Here is a 21,135-nt window from a genome sequence, read left to right as displayed (position 1 = left end):
GCGGTAAAGGGCATCAGTGTCAGCCAAGGTGCTGCTGGGTGCACTCTTCGTGACCGCCTGCTCAGGGCTTGCCAGAACAAAGGCAGGTGGCAGGAACGACTTCAGGCGCAGCCGACAAGCTGTGGCTTTATTAAAATACTCCTAAGGAAGCAAGCAAGCACCTGCCCTAATACATCACCTGGGATCTTGAATGTTTCAGCGCCTGGCTACAGGCTATCCTTCAGCGCAGATAATTCCACTCCTTGAGCTTCATCATTTTCACAGAATCATACACTTGTTAAAATTGAAAGGAACCTGGAAGGTGTCCAGGGAAGGCCACCCCCTGCTGCCGCCCTTGCAGAAAGGGTAACTCTGACTAGATTAAGTCGTAGGACTCAGATTATGCTGTGTGTGTGTGTGTGTGTGTGTGTGTGTGTGTGTGTGTGTGTGTGTGTGTAAACATGCACACACAGATCAGAGCAAAACAATGAGTGACAAGCATCATGCCAGGTAGATCAATGAGTATATTTTGTGTATGTGTATATACATATATACTTTACTGCAGAGCTGTGTAAGTACACTGTGCTTTGGTGTTGATGGGAAGAAGCATCACAATTCTGATTTAGACAAGTTGGAGAAATGTTACATTCTGCAACATGTATAAAGCATGCAATATTGCATATTATTTTACATCTTTATTCTGCAATTTATTTCTTCTCACTCAGAGCAGCTATGTGAGGCACTAATAGCCTGCCCCCGCCGTCACCCCTTCACACCTGCCCTTTGACCTCTGGAAATGTCTTTCAGCGATCTTTTCCCTTCAAAGATTTTAAACCAAGCACCACCACACACTTTTCAAGCACAGCATCATGATCACAGTGGCGAATAACTTGGTTTTGAACAAAAATGATGCTCTTTGGATTTGCAATTGAGCAGAACTATGGCATGCCCATAGAGATGCTGTATGCCACTACCTAGGGAAACAGAACTTAAAACAGTGTAGCTAGCATAGGTGCCATCTCACACCGAAGATTGTGGGTGCCCGCAACAAAGGGCTTCAACTTTGCCCATTGACTTGGGGGGCCCAGCCCCCATGAATATATTATTATGGGTGCCAAAGCACCCACAGCCCCCTGGGTTGGCTGCAGTGGTAGCTAGTCTACTGATTTCACAGTTGTATGTCTCCTTTCAGCAACTCCTGCAGCCAATGGTGCCCAACATATTGCTTTGTTTTCCTTTAGACCACATATGGAAGGCCGAGAGGAGAGTCTTGTCATCTGGGCAGACCAGGACCTCCATATACACTGCTCAGGCTTCTGCCCCAGGGAGCTCACTTTGGTGCTGCTAATGCAACGGTTTGACTTCATCCCTGGAAGTGCACTCCATTGTCTCTTGAGACAGACAGATGCCAACAACAACAACAACACATTTTATTTGCCTCATGAAAATAAGCCAGTGTGGTGTGGTGATTGATGTTGTCAAACTTGGACTGTGGAAAACGCAGGCTCAAAGCCCCCCAAGTTCATTGGGTGACCTTGAATCAGTCACTCTCCCTCAACCTAGCCTGCCTCGTGGGATTGTTCTGGGGCATAAAACAGGGTGGCAAGAACTTTGAACAGTACCCTTTGCTCTTTTGAAGAAAGGTGGAACAAAGATGTAATAACAAATATATCAAAACTCACAGGCAACGCTTTATGCTTAAAGGTTAATTAGATGGCTGCTATCATATCAGCATAATAAACAGTGGCAATCAACCATACTTTCCCACTTTGTGTAATGATAGATCTGCAAACCAACTCCAGTTGCTAGGAATACTTACCATTTAATTAGGATTTTTAAAGGACAGCCCTCCTAAAAAGAGTCTTGGAATAAAATAAAATAAAAAACTCCATTTTATTAACGTAAGATACAGAACAGCAAGTATGACCTACCAGCTCCTACCTTTAAAAAAAGAGTCTGTATTGTTTCTAGCTCATGTGAATAGATATAACTCTAGAATATTATGTGCTAGGCACTTGCAATGCTGTAGGACCACCCAGAGAATTTTTAGGCAGGTCAGCCTGTACCAAAATTGGATTTTGAAATTTGTCAGCATTCAAGTGCTATGACATGAGTAATAATTGTGCCTTGACATGAAAAGGTTTTTCTGAGCCACGTGAAGGGGGGGGGGGAGTAAAATTTGGAATTAGTGCAGTAGGGTCTCTACAGCATGCATGCTCCTTTTTAAGAGCATGCATTTAGCATTTAAGAGCATGCATTTTAAGAGCATGCATTTAGCATTTAGAGCATGCTACAAATACATGCATTTCCCCTGCCAGACTTTGCCATTGATTTGTTTGGTTCCCTTTCCCCAACACAAGGCACCTCAAAAAGCAGGCCTGGAACCCCCACATTTGTCAGGGAAGCCTTTCCCATAGGAGGGTTAACCTCGTTCCAAATTAGAGATGCAAAAATGCATTTTTCCCATTACGCCCTGCATTCTTCCTATTCAGCGCTGTTTCCGTTCCACTGCAGTTTCTTATCTGTCCCGCTGTCCACTGTAAGGAAATTATGTAAATTGTATGCACCACAAGATCATGTTATTGCATTTATTTCCGTGCAAAGGAAACGTGATACGAATGCAGCAGGGGGTGGAATGTTACATATCATTTATGGGCTGGAAGCAACAACAGCAATAGGTACTGACTGTTTTCGCTGGAATGATTTCCGTTCGTTCCAGACATGGAACTTAGCAAATTCTACTTCCATTTCTGTTTTCTCTGACTTTCCTAGTTCTGCTACAGTGGTGCCCCGCAAGACGAATGCCTCGCAAGACGAAAAACTCGCTAGACGAAAGGGTTTTCCGTTTTTTGAGTTGTTCTGCAAGACGAATTTCCCTATGGGCTTGCTTCGCAAGATGAAACGTCTTGCGAGTTCTTGCGAGTTTGTTTCCTTTTTCTTAAAGCCGCTAAGCCGTTAATAGCCGCTAAGCCGCTAAGTCGTTAATAGCCGCTAAGCCGCTAATAGCCGCTAAGCTGCTTATAGCCGTGCTTCGCAAGACGAAAAAACCGCAAGACGAAGAGACTCGCGGAACGGATTAATTTCGTCTTGCAAGGCACCACTGTACTAGTACCTGATCCCGTGTTTGACTATAAGAGGAACAATTTCCATACATTTTGGTACCAGTAGTCTATGTCTACTTCCGATATGTATGGGAAACTGCCCTACTAGAGAAGTTAACCAATGAACTTAGACTAGCACGGGGACAAGCAAAGGAAGACGCCTTCATCCCAGCATGGTTCCCCTTCATCACATTCACAGCACAAGACAATGACCTATCCTCACCTCCACTCCACAGTATACAAACCAATATGGCTACCCTGACCCAACAACCCCACCCCACCCCTCACACATACACACAAACCACACAGCAACCAACTGAACGCAACCAACCAAACTCCTGTCCCTCCAACCCCTTGCAATGCCAATAAAGATAAATACATACATACAGTAAATAAAGGACCTACCCAGGTGATGCTGACACACCTCCCCACACAAGCACTAAGCAAAAGAAAACCATGCATCACCAAAGTGTCCTGGTGCTCTTGCTGCACTCTTGGAACCCTGGAGATCACGTGGCAAGGACTGATGGCATGAAAACAGTAGGTACCAGTGACAAGGGAAGGGTAACCAAAACAACTGGTTAGAACATCATCCGTCCGAGGAAAAATTAAAGCACTGGGGGCATTTTAGCTTGAGGTAGGGGAGGGAGGGAGGGAGGGAGAGAATACCACTAAGCAAGAACATGAGAGAGGCTTGTAAAACAGTGGAGTGGAGGAAATGTCTAGAGAGATGTTTTTCTATTTCATAATAATAGAACTCTGGGTCATCCAGCAAAATTAACTGGAAGGAGATTCAGGATCAACAAAAGAAAGCAACTTCATCCCATAATACACAACTAATGTTCAGAATTTGCTGCCACGCTTTATAGGGATGGCTGCCGGCTAAGCAGTGCAACTGATCTACTCGACAGTTAACTCCTCTTGAGTTGAGTGTGGCTTAGTCCCAAATATGTCAGCACAGGACTGCAGGCTCGATGGCTTTCCCTTCTCCCCCCCATAAGAAAAAAAAGAGAGAAAAGCATACCTGGTTACTTTCATCAGAAACAAAGAGTCCAAAATTAACAGAGCTGTGCAATAATTTAAATTCCCTGCTATTGCATCGTATTTGCTAGAACAGGGGGGGGGGGGGAATGGCCCGAGGGGAGAAACCCACACATTTAGCTTGTTCAGAAAATGCATTAACTCAGCATCAAATTGTCAAAATTTTCTGTTAGTCTATAAGTATTCCAAAATTACACTAATAGATGTCAGTTTTGGGGAGGGGGAATCTCTATGAAATCACTTCTTCCTTCCCATGCCTGCTTATAAGTCATAATCATGCATTTTCCCCTTTTCCACTTAGAGTTGGCATAACAGTCAGTTTCCATGCTCTGGCCTACAGAACATGTGTCATGATCAACCTAGATGACTTTAGAAGAGGAATTGACAAATTCCTAAAAGCCCATGTCTATCAACAGCTATTGGTCATGACAGTTATAGGAATCTCTGGGTTTAGAGAGAGGGTAGAGTATCCATTGACCATCCATTGTTAAGGAGCAACCATGGGACCTACCCTTTGACCACGGAGAAATAGGCCAATAGGGACCTTTAATCTGATCCAGGTTGTCTTTTCTTGCACATTACAGTGCAAATCCATTAACAGATTTGCAAGGCTAGGAGGGGTGTGTGTTTTTTTAGGTTCCTTGAATATGTCTGTGTGTGACCAGAACAGCCGCCGTGTTTCAACAAACACATAAACACGTATCTTAAATGAAATCATAATGAACGAGGAAACATTGTACGTATAAAGAAAAGCTGAAAGACAAAAAATATGATCCATAAAACATACATCATCAACAGCTATAACCCTAACTAATAATTGCAGCACATCCATCAAATTCAGAGGCGGGTAAAATAATAACCTCTAAAAACAGCAAGCCGTATATGTCCCTGCGTAGGAGCGTGGAGGGCTGCCTGCAAACTGGTAAGTTTGCAAAAATGTGCTTAGATTGCTCTCTCTTGGTGAAAAGGGAGTACTGATCGAGTTTCTCAGTGGTGGCATTCCAGGCCTTTGTTCCTTACATATTTCATTCCACTGTCTGCTAACCCTGTACACCATTTAAAAATTAATAGAGTAATGAAAGCTCAGACTCCAAAAGGTAAGCCTTGCTTCATCTAATTCTTTCCATTGCTAACTTTTAAAAAGCTAGACTGCCATATATATGAATGACGTTAAGGAAGACAGCCAACACACACACACACACACACACACACACACACACACACACAAAATTGCCAGACACACATACAAATTGGCAAAACACCCCAGACAAGCTGACGCCTCAACTCTCTTGTAGATGCTATTGTAATGTTTCACCTCCATATTTCTCTCTTCACCCCGCAAAATCATAGGTACACTTTTTGAGGGCAGAAGGGAGGCAGCTGAGGATTTTGATGTGAGAGTGGCGTGAGAGAGCTTTGCTGCTGTAGAGGCAAGAAGAAACAAGGCAGTACAATCTGTAAACAATGATTTTGTAGAGACAGACACATCTGAGATGTGCCACTTAAACCAAACTGTTCCAAACGCCACACACTCGAAATTATAGAGTAATTCCCAGCACTAGAGCACTTCCTTCCAAACAAGACCCTCTCTTCTTCTTTTTTAGCACAGACAGAGGGCATTTCCAGATGACCTATCTATGGAGCATTCGTCTTGAATTGTTTGCAGGAAAGTGAGGTGGCATTGCATCAAAGCAAGTGTTATCTCACACCGTTCAGGGCATTTTCCTCCTACTTTCCTTATCACAGAAAATCCAATCTTTTAGAGAAGCGGGTATGTTGAGCAAGACCTCCCAATCTGCTGATGGGGGCAGATGGCCAATGCCTCTACTAAAACAGCTGCACAGGCAGCTCATACGCTACTAGTTCAGTGTTCAAGGCTTTTGTGTTGCTAAAGCCCTGAACAACCTGAGTCCAGAATACCTTAAGGACCACCTAAGCTCTTATATCCCAACTTGATCACTGCAAGAGCGCTGCTAACTGTTCTCCATGTTACGGAGACCTGACTGGCTTCAAGTAGAAGTTGGGCATTTGGTGTCACTGGTCCCATGCTTTGGAACACTCTTCCAGCAAAGATTTGAACAGGCATCTTCGTTTTTGACTTTCAGGCATTTCTGGAAGACCATTTTATGCCAACAGGGCTAGGCAGTTGCTGAAAACTTTCTCAATTAACCAGTCATTTTAATGACTATTTTTTGCTGTTTTTTGAATGACAGTTTATGTTTTGTTATATACATATTGCACACCGCCCAGATGTCTTAGGAGATGGCGGTGTGGAAATCCTTTTGTGCATAAATAAAAACAGCTACAGGGACGCGGGTGGCGCTGTGGGTAAAAGCCTCAGCGCCTAGGGCTTGCCGATCGAAAGGTTGGCGGTTCAAATCCCCGCGGCGGGGTGCGCTCCCGCTGCTCGGTCCCAGCGCCTGCCAACCTAGCAGTTCGAAAGCACCCCTGGGTGCAAGTAGATAAATAGGGACCGCTTACCAGCGGGAAGGTAAACGGCGTTCCGTTTGCTGCTCTGGCTCACCAGAGCAGCGATGTCACGCTGGCCACGTGACCCGGAAGTGTCTCCGGACAGCGCTGGCCCCCGGCCTCTTGAGTGAGATGGGCGCACAACCCTAGAGTCTGTCAAGACTGACCCGTACGGGCAGGGGTACCTTTACCTTTACCTAAAAACAGCTACAATTGCACAACCTGAACATGCTGATACGTGATCGAATCCCACTCTGAAATGCAGACCATCTGGAAGCACCCTTACATGCTCTTGCTAACACCCCACTTTTCCCCAAACCTATCACTCCCCATAAATTCTCCGTATGAAGCACCTGTCAGCTGTGTTCTTCCTGAGCTGCTTTGTCTGCTCTGTGCTAGACAGTTTGCACGTACTTTTGCTGCCCCTTCTTGGTAGTGGCGCCCGCCCTGTGGAACGCCCTCTCGTCAGATGTCAAGGAAATAAACAACTACAGTGGTACCTCAGGTTAAGTACTTAATTCGTTCCGGAGGTCTGTACTTAACCTGAAACTGCTCTTAACCTGAAGCACCACTTTAGCTAATGGGGCCTCCTGCTGCTGCCACGCCACCGGAGCACGATTTCTGTTCTCATCCTGAAGCAAAGTTCTTAACCTGAAGCAGTATTTCTGGGTTAGCAGAGTCTGTAACCTGAAGCGTATGTAACCTGAAGCATATGTAACCTGAAGCATATGTAACCTGAGGTACCACTGTATCTGACTTTTAGAAGACATCTGAAGGCAGCCCTGCTTAAGGAAGTTATTAATGTTTGATGTTTTATCGTGTTTTTAATATTCTGTTGGGAGCCGCCCAGAGTGGCTAGGGAAACCCAGCCAGATGGGCGGGGTATAAATATTATTATTATTATTATTATTATTATTATTATTACTACTACTACTACTACAACTCCCCTTGTTCTTGCACTTGACCCCAGGCAGCTATTTCAGAACTGTGCTCCAGAGTGATTTCTCTTCACAGTGAGGCCTCATTCACCAAGGATAGTTTAGGAGTTGGGGTGACATGTCCTGTTACGCCACATGAGACAAACTCACAGCTATTGCTTGCCTTGAATCGTCCACCGAAAAAGCATCCAGTAGATAAGAGAAGCCCAAGCATTTGCCTCAACTCTCCACATTGCATGGAGAGTCCAGCTGCCCCTATATACTGCAGCTCGTTTTGTGGATCTCTGGTGAATCGCTGTCTCTCGCTGTGTGTTTTGGGGAGGTGTTAGAGAAGCCTTTTTTAAACAGTGTTAGCTTGAATCGCAAGCCACTGTTTCAGAGCCCAGCTTCTGCCATTGAGGAAGGTCTATAGCTCAGCGGTAGAGGGCGCAAGTTTTTGTTAAGTATAATGATTTAACTGACACAGAAATGAAAAATGTGTATTTATTAATGTGGGTTTAAAATGGCGAAATGTGTATTGCTAACACTGGGGCTTTTCCACAAGAGTTTTTCTAAAGGATTCTGAGCTCTTGCAGAGTTAATGATAAACTAACTGATTTTCGTTCTCCGGTAGCTAAAAAGTGAGAGCTGTAAATCTGGGATCGTGTGAGAGGTATTGGGCTACAGTCTCCATTTTGAAAGGAGTTGGTTTTGAGTCTTTTTCCTCCTTGAAGATGCAAATGGAGTCATCTCTCTGAACGCCACAGGGAGAACAATGCATGTAAATGGCTCTCCTGGAGGGAGAGCAAACAGACTGGAGGCTGGAAAGCAGGCTGGAGAGAGACCTTTGCTTATACAGTCATAGCTCGGAAGTCAAATGGAATCCATTCCAGAAGTCCGTTTGACTTCCAAGACGTTGGGAAACCAAGGAACTTCCAGAAGTTCCTGCAGCCAATCGGAAGCCACATCAGACATTCGGGTTCCAAAGAACGTTCGCAAACAGCCACACTCACTTCCAAGTTTGCGGCATTTCGGAGCCAAAACGTCCGACTTACAAAGCGATCAACTTCCAAGGTGGATTATTTCATATTTTGTAAGATGCTAAGCCTGGGCTGGACAGCACAAGATATTGTATGGATATTTTCATTCTCTTTTAAAGAAAGTTCTGCTGGGAAAAGTTGGAATATTTCCTACAGGCCTGGACAATGCTTTGTTTCCAAAGGAGTCAATTCTTACGCTTCAGGTTGCTTCAAATCGCACAATATTTATTAAGCCTCAGCTTCCATCCTTGGCATACCCAGGCAGGGCTGGGAAAACTCCCTGCCTGAAACCCTGGAAAGCTGCTGCCAATCTACAGAGATAATATGACGCTGGATGGACCAGTAGGCTAACCTAGTAGAAGACAGCTTCTGATGTTCCTTCCTGGGGTCTCTGATTGAAGGTGGTGATGCCAAGCAGAGCGTTTCTCTTGTCGTACATTTAATAAGCAATACCTCCCTGATGAAGGGCTGTGTAGCCCGAAACGCATAGGGATCTTGGGCATTGGCATGCTTCAATAAATCGCCGGTGCATGTTTAATAGGCTTACCCCGGAGTCATTGCACGAACACTTGTTATGGCTCATTTTAAGTGGCTGTAGCTGAGATTATCCGCCACACCAATGTATGATTGTTCAGCTGCTTAGTATTCCAGAAGCACCTCGTGCCCCAGGACTCACTTGAAGATGTTATGCCTCAATGTGACGATCCCAGTGCTCGAAATTTTAAAATGAATTAATTATTACATATAAATTATGGAGGGGGGCTGGAGAGGGAGGGAGGGAGGGAGAGAGAGAGGGAGGGAGAGAGAGAGATTAATTGAGCCATATTTCAGTCAAATGATCTCGCTGAAGCCATGAATGCTGACAGCATCGTGGGGTAATTTATAAACAGCGCCAGACCTCTGGGGCAGGAATACAGCCATTTTAATTAATTACTCCATGTATTTCTTTGTGACAGACTGTGAAAAGAAATCAAAACAATGGTGCATTTTGGGGACCAAAGGATGTTAGATATGCTGTAATAATAAGAACAGCTGGAGCTGCTTCGTTCAAGTGTCAGAATGAAAAGCGGGATGGGACGAGAGAGAGAGAGAGAGACGGACGACAAGTGACGTAAGAAGATTAAGATTGTAAAGTTATTGACAGAGAAAGAGAAATATGTTCCTATCAGTAATACAGTGGGGAAATCACTTGAATGCCAAGCACAATCGATGAGATTATAATCTTCTCTATAAGTCATTGCAAAATAAGTTTATATGAAACAATTTTTTAAAAAAACAAACAAACAAACCACGCAATATGGAGTCGAACTTGCATTTATATTTAAAAATGCAAGAAGTAGCAAAGTGAAAACAAAATCAATAAATACGTCTAAGGAACTCCTAGAGTAATCCAAATATATAAACTAATCTGAGAAATTTGGTGCTCATTACAGTGGTACCTCAGGTTACATACGCTTCAGGTTACATACTCCGCTAACCCAGAAATAGTGCTTCAGGTTAAGAACTTTGCTTCAGGTTGAGAACAGAAATTGTGCTCCGGCATGGCGGCAGCAGGAGGCCGCATTAGCTAAAGTGGTGCTTCAGGTTAAGAACAGTTTCAGGTTAACTACGGACCTCCAGAATGAATTAAGTACTTAACCCAAGGTACCACTGTACTATCAATGTTTTGGTATGGAACCAAACAAGAAATAAAAGGGGGTTTTGTAAGCCTATGCAGGCTTCCAAACTTAAGGGTCTCTGCCCACCACCCAAATGGGCAACACATACTGAATGCCATGTGGCAAACTTGGCATGAACCTACGCAACTCTTTATATAAGTCAGTCCTTGTTGTGTGGATTTGCTTGGTTCCTACTTTGGTCATTCACATCAGCGCAGCTCTATGCAGCCAGCACATTCGTTGAGCTGTGCCGCACACTGGGTGAATCAACAGACCATTCAGATAAAATGCTTCTGCCAAGCCAAGCAGCCACATATTACCCAACAGAGGCTTCGTGAACCTCCTTGCTCTGCTGCTTGACTGAAACTGCAAAACGGCAGGCGGACGGGATTGTCAAAAGGCCCTGCTCAATATTCACTGGGCCGCCAAAACATGGGCTTCAGCTTGGTGGGCCATAGATTGTGCAGACTTGAGAGAAAAATAAGTTCTGATAACAAACCACAAGAAAAAGAAAAGGGATAACTGTGTTGGCCTATAAAGAGGGAAACCCCCCTGAAATCCACCGTTGGATGAGACTGTTTGTGGCTGGGCCCCATAAAGTTATTGCTGAAATATGGGTTTTAGAGCGCTCTTTTCACTAAAACACAACAAAATTCCTATTTAGAATTGTGACCCACTTACAACTCATTCTTTCCAGCTGGATTCCCCCTCGCCATGGCCAAGTAATCCCATGGGTTTCAATGAAATCACAGAATTATATAGAGTTGGCAGGGACCACGGGGTTCCCAGCACATGCCCCAGAGGGGGGCAATTTGATTTTTAAGGGGGGCAATTCGAGAATGAGTTATTAGCAGTTAATGGCCTTCTAGGCTTCCTCCACATGAATAGAAGTTCACTTTTTGAATAATAAGAATAATATATCGGAGGGGCATCAGGATTTTAGAGATGCTTAGGTGGGGCATGGCCAATAAAAGGTTGGGAACCACTTATCCAGTCTAACCCCCTGCAATGCTGGAATCTTTTGCTCAATGTGGGGCTACAGTGAGTGTTTCCAGCTACCTCACCCCTTGGCCTTGGATGTCCTGCAAGTGGCTGCAGGAGAGGGACCGTGAGAAACAGCATGTGAGGAGGTGTTTCTAGGACCAAGGTTTAACCGCGAAGCTGCCTTTTTGTTTTTGCTATTGGTTGCTGCATGTTGTTTAAGTAATCTTGTTATCTTTATAGTATTGAAATGCCGGGGGGGGGGCGTTGTTATTGTTTTGCTATGTTGTTATGAAATGTTTTTTGCAGTGTTTGTTATAAATGCACTCTTGCTTTTCTTGTAAGAGGCTTTGAGCATGATTTTTTTTGGGGGGGGGGAAACAGCATGCAAATAAAATAAATGAACGAATGAACACAAGGCTTCTATAATGTAGAACAAGCAGCCTCATAGAGCCTATGGAAATTTGCTTCGTATTAGGTGTGAGCACAGCCCGTGTTACTTGTGCAAACAGTTGCAACATCAGAGGAAAAGACCTGGGCTGCATTCGGACAGCTCTTTATGCTATTTGTCTGATGTTTCATTACCTGACAATTTCCACGTGACTGTTAAAGTGGTACAGGAGTGCTTTGAATGTACAATGTGGATGTGAGGTTTGTCACTTTCATACATAGCTTCGGAATAGTCATCCCCTGGTGAAATTCAGGGAAGGAAAATCTTTTATAGAGCACCTGGTATTTAAGCACTATAGGGTTATTACTATCTTCTTCATCAACATCACTATTGTTCCCACTATTAATATGGAAAATAGCTGTGTGAATAGATTCTTGTCCAGGAAATACCACTGGATATGAAACCACTTTATTTATGGTGGGCAAAGGAGGGTGAGCATCAAATACATCCACAGCAAGGGAATTTTAGCACATCTTCAGTTCACCTTTAATCCCATTGCTGTACAGAAACAATAGCAAAGTGATTATGCCCTGGAGCCATTACATCAGATACCACCCCTGCGATATAATCCATAATCAGTATTGGACATTTGTGTCATCTGCACACTATAATGTATCCTGACATAATTGCTCTTCATTTGCTCCCCTTTCACCCTGTCAAGTCACTGTTTCCTATAAATCCTAAAAACCCCAGTGAAAGATTTGTCGGAGACCTCCACTAAAAAGAAATTGGGTTTTTTTACTGCGTGGGAAAGAAAATAACCATGGTCTGCATTCTGTATCAACAGCAATTGTAAATGCAATAAGACTGGAGTTTCTTTTTCTTTTCTTTCTTTCTTTCTTTCTTTCTTTCTTTCTTTCTTTCTTTCTTTCTTTTTGCAGTTATACGTGAAAGCTGGCTAACCAATTTATGCATGCACATCTATTTTTATTCCTCTGTCCCTTCACTGGAAATGACACAATGTGCACCGTCAGGTATTATTTGAGATTTCAATATAAAAAAAGACATGATTCTTAATTTAGGCTGCAATTCTACCCTCACTGTAATTAGGGAGATTTACTTTTGAGTAAACATCCATTGTTAGGGGTTAGCTGAAATCCTATTGCAAATGCTGCTTTTCAGTTACCCATATACCAATTTCATTTTCTAAAAATATATTTTTTAAAAATCCATGCCTAAATCTAAATCCATCCCGTTCTATCTATGCTCTCATCGCTCTCTGCTTTCTCATCTTCTGTAGGCTCCAGATGTTGTCAGACAAGCCTTTTCACTCAATGACGCACTGGCGCATGAGCCTGGTAGTCCATTGATTCGTTTTCTCATATGCAATTTTCACTCTGTGTTGCAATGAGCCAAGGGATTTGTAGCAAGTTGTTGCCTTACATTTACTACTATTTACTATTACTAATAGTAGGAGAACAGCCTGCTTAACTCATCATGATCACCTCCAAAACCCAGAGCAGTGGAAGCCAGGAAAGGGTTAGAATATTCAGGGGAAATGCGTAATACACATATTGGCTGCTGAGGAAAGGAAATTGTGGATTTCAAGAAGGCTGCTAGAAGTTTCAGAAAAAAAATATGGATGGAACCACTGTACGTCCCCCTTCAACTGCAACATGAATGAATTTTAGTGGCTGCCCTATTCATGGGTGCTTTATAGCTCAAACAGCCGAGCTGAATCTTTGCATTCACGAATACTCAGATCAGGGTTGACTGGGTTGAGATAGAGGCAACAGGGACTCTGAAGAGAGGGTCTGTTACAACTTCTCTCTCATACGCACACTTTCTCTAGAGAAACCCATTTAAGCTCCCAATGGACCACTGTAATGTATAGGGTTGAATAAAGACATTCTTTAAATAAAAAAAAGGAGCAAAACAGAATGATCTGAATAAGTTTTTGGGTCCCTAGATTCCACCTCTCAAAATCTAGACTGTGTAGTGTTAGATTGTTCTGTAACAGCTTGTACATTCTTTTCTTTCTTCTTCTTTTCTTAACTGTCCGACCTCTTCTAAAAGATGGCAAAGAAGGAAGTTTTCAAACTCAAGCTGGCAACCGTCCATCTTCATAAAATGTTTGCACAATTCCTTGGGGTGACTTTAATTACATCAGATTACCTTTCCTTTGATGGCTGAAAAACAATCCTAGATTGGCTAATTGACAAATTAAAAAGTAACACATTGCAGGGTCAGATGACATTCAAGTGGGAATTCCTAAAGCACTCAGATGTGAAATTGCTGAACTTCTGTTACTTAACGCAAAAAAAACAAAAAACCCACCACAGAACAAAACCCAGGCTCCTTACTAAAGAACAACATTGTACCAAGAAGTAACAAACTTATTTCAAGTGATCAGGGGCTTTTATAAACCTGTTGACCTAATATTCCCTAGATAAACAGGTGAAAAGCAGTTTTGAGCTAGATTTGCTAAAGCAATCCAATGATACAAGCACTTAGTGGTGTCGTCCATGCTCAGTCCCAGCTACAGGCTGAAGCTTTTCAGACTTGAGACCTACACATGAACACTCATTTGCAAAACCCCTCTGAGGGTTTTGTTTTGGGTTTTGTTTACAATCAAGTAGTGCATAAATTTTTATGAAATAAATAAAATAAGTTTGTATACAGTGTGTGTGGGGAACCTCCAGATATTGGTGAATAATAATAATAATAATAATAATAATAATAATAATAATAATAATAATAATAATAATAATAATAATAATTATTATTTATTATTTATACCCTGCCCATCTGGCTGGGCTTCCACTCTGGGCGGCTTTCAACAGAATATTAAAATACAATAATCTATTAAACATTAAAAGCTTCCCTAAACAGGGCTGCCTTCAGATGTCTTCTAAAAGTCTGGTAGTTGTTTTTCTCTTTGACATCTGGTGGGAGGGCATTCCACAGGGCAGGTGCCACTACCGAGAAGGCCCTCTGCCTGGTTCCCTGTAACTTGGCTTCTCACAGCGAGGAAACCGCCAGAAGGCCCTCAGCACTGGACCTCAGTGTCCGGGCAGAACGATGGGGGTGGAGACGCTCCTTCAGGTATACTGGACCGAGGCCGTTTAGGGCTTTAAAGGTCAGCATCAAACTTTGAATTGTGCTCGGAAACGTACTTGGAGCCCGTGTAGGTCTTTCAAGACCAGTGTTATGTGTTCTCGACGGCCGCTCCCGGTCACCAGTCTAGCTGCTGCATTCTGGACTATTTGTAGTTTCCGGGTCACCTTCAAAGGTAGCCCCACATAGAGTGCATTGCAGTAGTCCAAGCGGGAGATAACCAGAGCATGCACCACTCTGGCGAGACAGTCTGCGGGCAGTTAGGGTCTCAGCCTGCATACCAGATGGCGCTGAAAAACAGCTGCCCTGGACACAGAATTGACCTGCACCTCCATGGACAGCTGCGAGTCCAAAATGACTCCCAGGCTGCACACCTGCTCCTTCAGGGGCACAGTTACCCCATTCAGGACCAGGGAGTACACACCCACCCACATGCCCAAATATACACATTCCTTTGTACGCATTACTTGACTGGAAAACTGTGCTGCAAAATTCAGAGCAGAGCACATTTCGCAAGATAGATGGTCTTCATTCACATATTGATTCAAAAACTGTTAATTGGGTAGTTCCTCCTTAAAAGGCAAACAAAACTGAATTTCTCCCCCACCCCTAGTAGGAGCAGGGCTAAGAAGCAGTAAATATTTTGTTCTTTATAAATCCCTAAACTTCACAAAGTGCAGAAGCTGAAACAGAAGTACTCAACTATGCAGTTTAAGGTTTTAATTAAATGTAGATATTAATATTCAGTCTTTGTGCTACTTTGATTTTTTTGTTCTCTATCTGATATGAAGACAACTCCACTGCTGTTGACCTTGAGACTTCGATCTTGAACACACTTGTACGGAAGTTAAGTTCCACTGGAATCAGTGGAGCTTACTTTCAAGTTAATGTGTTTATGATTGGAGTGTTCCTCATTTCTGGTCTTGATAAGAGATGCTGTTTACTGGCAATTAAAGCAGGAAGATTTTTCCCCCCTTCTTATCTGACTGCTTTAACAACAACAGAAATCTGAGCTCAGATTGTAGAAACAAAAACAGAAAATTGGCTGAGCTTCCTGAGTATTTGATGTTTTTAATTGCAGTTCCTAGCTGTAAAGACAGAACTCCTCGAATGGATTGTTAAGCAGAGGTATCGTCTACCCAGTGTAACAGTGAATCAGGAAGAGTCCAGCTTTTGTATACATCTGATTGTTTCCTTCCTGCTCCCCACCCCTTCTGTAAAATTACAAATAGTTTTGTCACTAGGCTTGCCAGGAATGCGTGGCTCAAATAGGGCTGCACAATACCCCGCCCAACGCCTCTGAACTGAGAGAAAGCTAACAGACATTGATAGACACCTGTCATTTATTCCCCTCTTTCCTTTTTAAGGTCAACTAAGCCATCACACATATGGGCCCCATTGAGGTGCTATATAATCCCTCAAACAATAAGGGAAAGTGTTGATTGGTATGCTAGCCCTCTGCCCCCAGTTTCCCGTTGCCTTCAGTGTTGCTTTCCATGAGTCAGATGGATAACTTCTGAAGCAAGAAGTCTTTTCTATTTATGTAGATTCTCCACATGATTTAGAAATCTTTATTTTCTAAAGCATGCAGGGAGCCTAAATGAGTACAGCAGCTACTCCACTGTAGACATTTGCCTCAAACTCATGGAAGACATGGAAGTGAGAGCTGGATCATAAAGGCGGCTAATTGCCGAAGAATTGATGCTTTTGAATTATGGTGCTGGACTCTTGAGAGTCCCATGGACTGCAAGAAGATCAAACCTATCCATTCTTAAGGAAATCAGCCTTGAGTGCTCACTGGAAGGACAGATCCTAAAGCTGAGGCTCCAATTCTTTGGCCACCTCATGAAAAGAGAAGACTCCCTGGAAAAGACCCCGATGCTGGGAAAGATGGAGGGCACAAGGAGAAGGGGACGACAGAGGACGAGATGGTTGGATAGTGTTCTCAAAGCTACCAGCATGAGTTTGACCAAATTGCGGGAGGCAGTGGAAGACAGGAGTGCCTGGCGTGCTCTGGTCCATGGGGTCACGAAGAGTTGGACATGACTAAACAACTAAACAACAACAACATGGAAGGCACTACTGACAGAAGCCGGTATGCATGGGTTTGTATCCCATCTCTCCATCAGGCGGTTCTAATCTCTCAGGGGATCAGAACTGTGGGAAATTGCAGTCAAGCATAAATATGCATGGATGCTAGTTTGTGCACGAAAGAGGTTAAGACCAGAGAGAGGTATGTTCCTAGACTCAGCTAGGTCACATCCCCTTGTTTCCGCTGCGGGAGGAAGGGAAGCCTTCTTTTCCTGTTCCTTCTCCACACCATGTAACTGACCAAGGAAGACATGCCTAAGCAAGCTCCCAGCTTGGAGCACGTGTTTAAGCTATCTTTCTGTATTTCCTACCCAAGTGTTCTGCCTGTGTTCTCCTTGCTGCTGCTTGGATAAAGACATGAATCTGACCTTTGCAACGCTTTGTAAGTAAAGTATTTTTAAACTTACTTAACAGTGTGTGGTCTGTTCATTGCAAGAGAGGTAGAAAGAGAGCAGTGCAGTTTGCAAGCAGACTAAAAGAATCTAACAACCTATATTCCTAACGCTATACCGTTGCTTGCCTTTTGTGAGTTTAAACTCTGCTACTGAGGGCTCTCTCCTGCTGAAGAGTGAGTTTAGCACTGTGTTTTGAATCCAGGCACCCAGCCAATTCTTTTGTTATTTACCCCATACATGTGGGCCACAGGGATTTGATTTTCCTCCAAAAGAACACACAAAGGGAAGTAGTATGGCAGCAGCTTCCATAAGTTAGTTATGTATTGACTGAAGGAGTAGTTCTTTGCCTGTCCTGAACCTGCTGCCAATCAATTTCATTGAGTAACCCCAAATTCTAGTATTATGGGGGACAGTGACAAAAATTATCTATCCTCGCTTTCTCCTAACCACACAGAATATTATAAACTACCATCAAATTTGTCCCTGCTCCTCCAAACGTCTCCCCCCACTAAACTACACACTCTAGTAGTGTCCCACAACTCCTCAGCTTTTGCAAATAGGAAAGGTATTCTACATCATTTTTGATGCACCTACTTGTACATTCTCCTCCTCTATAACAATATATTTTGGGGTATGTGGTGACAAGAGTCATACACAGTATTGCAAACATATCTGCACCATAGATACATGAAGTGGGAAGCCGGTGATCTTTTTCAAACACACACACACACATTAAATACATGGGATTTGGCACACAATTATATCTATCTTATTTCCACATTTCTCCTCTACACAGAATGTCACAATCCTAACACTTTAGAAAGAACATCTTTCAACAAGTACATTTTGCCCGCTGAGCAATGGAATTCACGCAAAACTTAATCATCTGAAGAGTTCAAAAGGCCTAGATGAGTTCCAAAAGGTCCTTCATTTTCAGGACATTTCAAGTTTCTTAAAAGAATGATGTCAACAGTATGGTGCCTTCAGACAACCGTAAAGGTCATTGAACAATGAGAAAATACTGTTAATCAAAATCTGCCTTTTAGCATCCAGAGAATGTTTAATAAAAGAGGTGAGCAGAAAAAAGAAACTTTGTATTGGGGAACATCTAGTTTTAGGAACAAAGAGCCCCAAAGCTTCCAGCATATAAATGAGAGAGTTGTGCTGTCAGCGTAACTTCGCAGCCTACTATCACTTGTTAAACAGCTTTGATTATCGGTCTTACAGCAAAGGAGCTCCCTCCCTCTCTCCCTAATCCATTTTCAAAGCATCTCACATTTTAAATGGCCTTAACCCACCCACCCCATTCCATGTCATGTTTTGCCCCTTTTTAACCAGTGTGAGATTTAGTGAGCCACTGTGAGAACAGGATGCCAGATCAAAAGGACCTTTGGCTTGATCCAGCAACTCTGCTCTTCTGATCTTAAGGACCACTCACCACCAGCCAGAGGGAAGTGACAGGTGGCAGTCTGGCACAGCGATAGTGGTGGGGCAGTCTTTCAAGGGGAGCACATCACTGGCTCCTTCGCCAGACACACTGGCTGCTGGAGCTCGCCCACAGTTGCAGCCAAATGTGTGTGAGCTAGTGGCTCCATTTGGGAGCAGACCAAAGGGGAAACTTCTTCCCTCTGGTCTGCTCCTTGACTATAATAGCCAGCTGCGCCTAGGACAGTAGGCAGGCTGACTCAAGCAGCAGATAAGGCATTGGGTTGGATCCTTAGTCTAGGCGGATGGGGGGCTGTTGGGAGCCCCATCCCACCCCACTCAAAGGAATCAGGGTGTCCCATTAAAGAGATTCAGGAGGAGGTGCTACTGTCTGGACGCACAGATGGGGGTTGACAGGCCACACCACCAATGGTGGTCTTGAATGAGTCGCCCAAATATGATGTATGTCATAGAATGATCCTTAACCCTTGTTGTTAACACTGTCAAATAATCAACCAGCAGATGGGTTAGTTAATTAATTTAACAACAACAACAATAATAATTTTATTATTTATACCCCACCCATCTGGCTGGGTTTCCTCAGCCACTCTGAGTGGCTTCCAGCACATATAAAAACATCAAACATGAAGAACTTCCCAATACAGGGCTACCTTCAGATATCTTCTAAAAGTTGTGTAGTTCTTTATCTCCTTGAGATTTGGTGGGAGGGTGTTCCACAGGGTTTGCCACAAACCCAATGTCTGTGCCAAAACATGCTGGCATCGGTAATCAACAAAGCTGTGGCCTGTTTCAATCCCCCAAAAAGTTTGTCCTGTGTTTGTTGCAACTTTACCATGCCTCGGCCCCGCCACTCACGGCATCACTGCGCCTGGACCTGCAATATCCAATCCACCCTTTCTCACAACGTTGCAACCTTTCTACCCACTGTTGATGCAAAAGCACACGTCACAGACAGTCCCCTGTGAAGGATGCGGCTGTATTTAAATTCCCTGGAGCACCATCTGGCTTTGCAATCAACGTTAGCACATTTACGAGTTACAGATCAAACTATTATGAAGCCAGATGTCCACATCAGTTGGCCAGGGGGAGGGCCTTTGGACAACTGCTTTTGTTTCATCTCCTGCTTCAAGCGCCAGGCTTTATTGGGCGGCTATAATAAAGGGGAGAAGGGACGGGATTGCGCCTTGGGCCTCGTCAGAACACCAGATGGGATCACTGTTACTCTCCTCAGAGCTCACGAGCTGCATATTCTCTGCACCCAGTGCGCATGTGAAATGCATTTCCTCCCAGCCTTTGCTGTGACCCTTTTAAAGCCATCTTACCCTAAACGTTACCAATCTCTCGGCCTTCGCGTTATTAAGAGTCAGTAGAGCCTAACTAAATTTCTGCTGGCGATCCATCATGACAGCTTTCAGCGCAACCTGCTAGCTTTAGACTGAAGCCTTAAACCCATTCACACCTTCTGCACAAATGGGGTCCTTTTCAACAGCTTAGCTACCTATAGCTTTCACAGCCTCACCAAAGCTGTTCAGAGAGTGACATCACACGGTGACAGCTTAACAGGTGATTGTGCTGCTGCCAGGTTTAGGAGGCAGACAGACATTTATCCCCTTAAGAGCAGGCTTTGATAGACAACGCCTCGTAGGGTGGCAGGGATTTCTAAAACTATTTCCACCACAGATTTGTCCACAAAGGCGCTGGATCATGAGAGTCAGGGTTGACAGTACTGAGCTGGAGAGACCAGTGGTCACAGCAACACCATAATTTTAAATAATTTTACACCAGCTATGGCTTCCCCCTAATAACTACAGGGTGTATAGTTTGTTAAGGGTGCTGAGAGTTGTTAGGAGACCCCTATTTCCTCCCTGGAGCTACAATTCCCACAGTGGTTTAATAGTCAACATTTCTTCACAGGGTACTCTGAGAATAGTAGCTCTGTGAGAGGAATGCGGGGGGGGGGCTCCTAACAACTCTCAGAACCCTTAACAAACTACAGCTCCCAGAATTCTTTGGGGGGAAGCCATGCCTGTTTAAAGTGGTATCACAGTGCTTTAAATGTATGGTGTGAGTGTGGTCTCTGCGTAAGGCAATTTTCTGTGTTCCTTTGTCTTCAGAGCCCAGACTTATTTCCTGACCTTAGCATGCATTGCACAAGCAAGCTAAATTATGTCTCCTGCAATGGTTGTGTACCATTGGAAGATACAGTAGTCTTGGATGGAACAAAGGGTATGATTCTACTGTGTAGTGAATCACACCACGATTCAATTGATAGCGGGGAAGGGGGCAGGGAATGAGGCCACTTTTTCCCTTAGAATAATCTCAGCGGCAGCTATTCAGGAGTGGGGGACCTGCAGCCTTCCAGATGTTTCTGGAATTCAGCTCCCTAACTATTGGCCATAGTGCTAGGGGTTGATGGAAACTGGAGCCCAACAACATGTGGACGGCCACAAGTTCACCATCGCAGCAGTTAAGTCAGCTGCGTAGGTTTTCTGGACTGTCCCTCTTCCTT

Source organism: Podarcis muralis, chromosome 5, assembly GCF_964188315.1.
Source record: "Podarcis muralis chromosome 5, rPodMur119.hap1.1, whole genome shotgun sequence".
Lineage (NCBI taxonomy): Eukaryota > Metazoa > Chordata > Lepidosauria > Squamata > Lacertidae > Podarcis > Podarcis muralis.
This window is presented reverse-complemented; position numbering follows the sequence as displayed.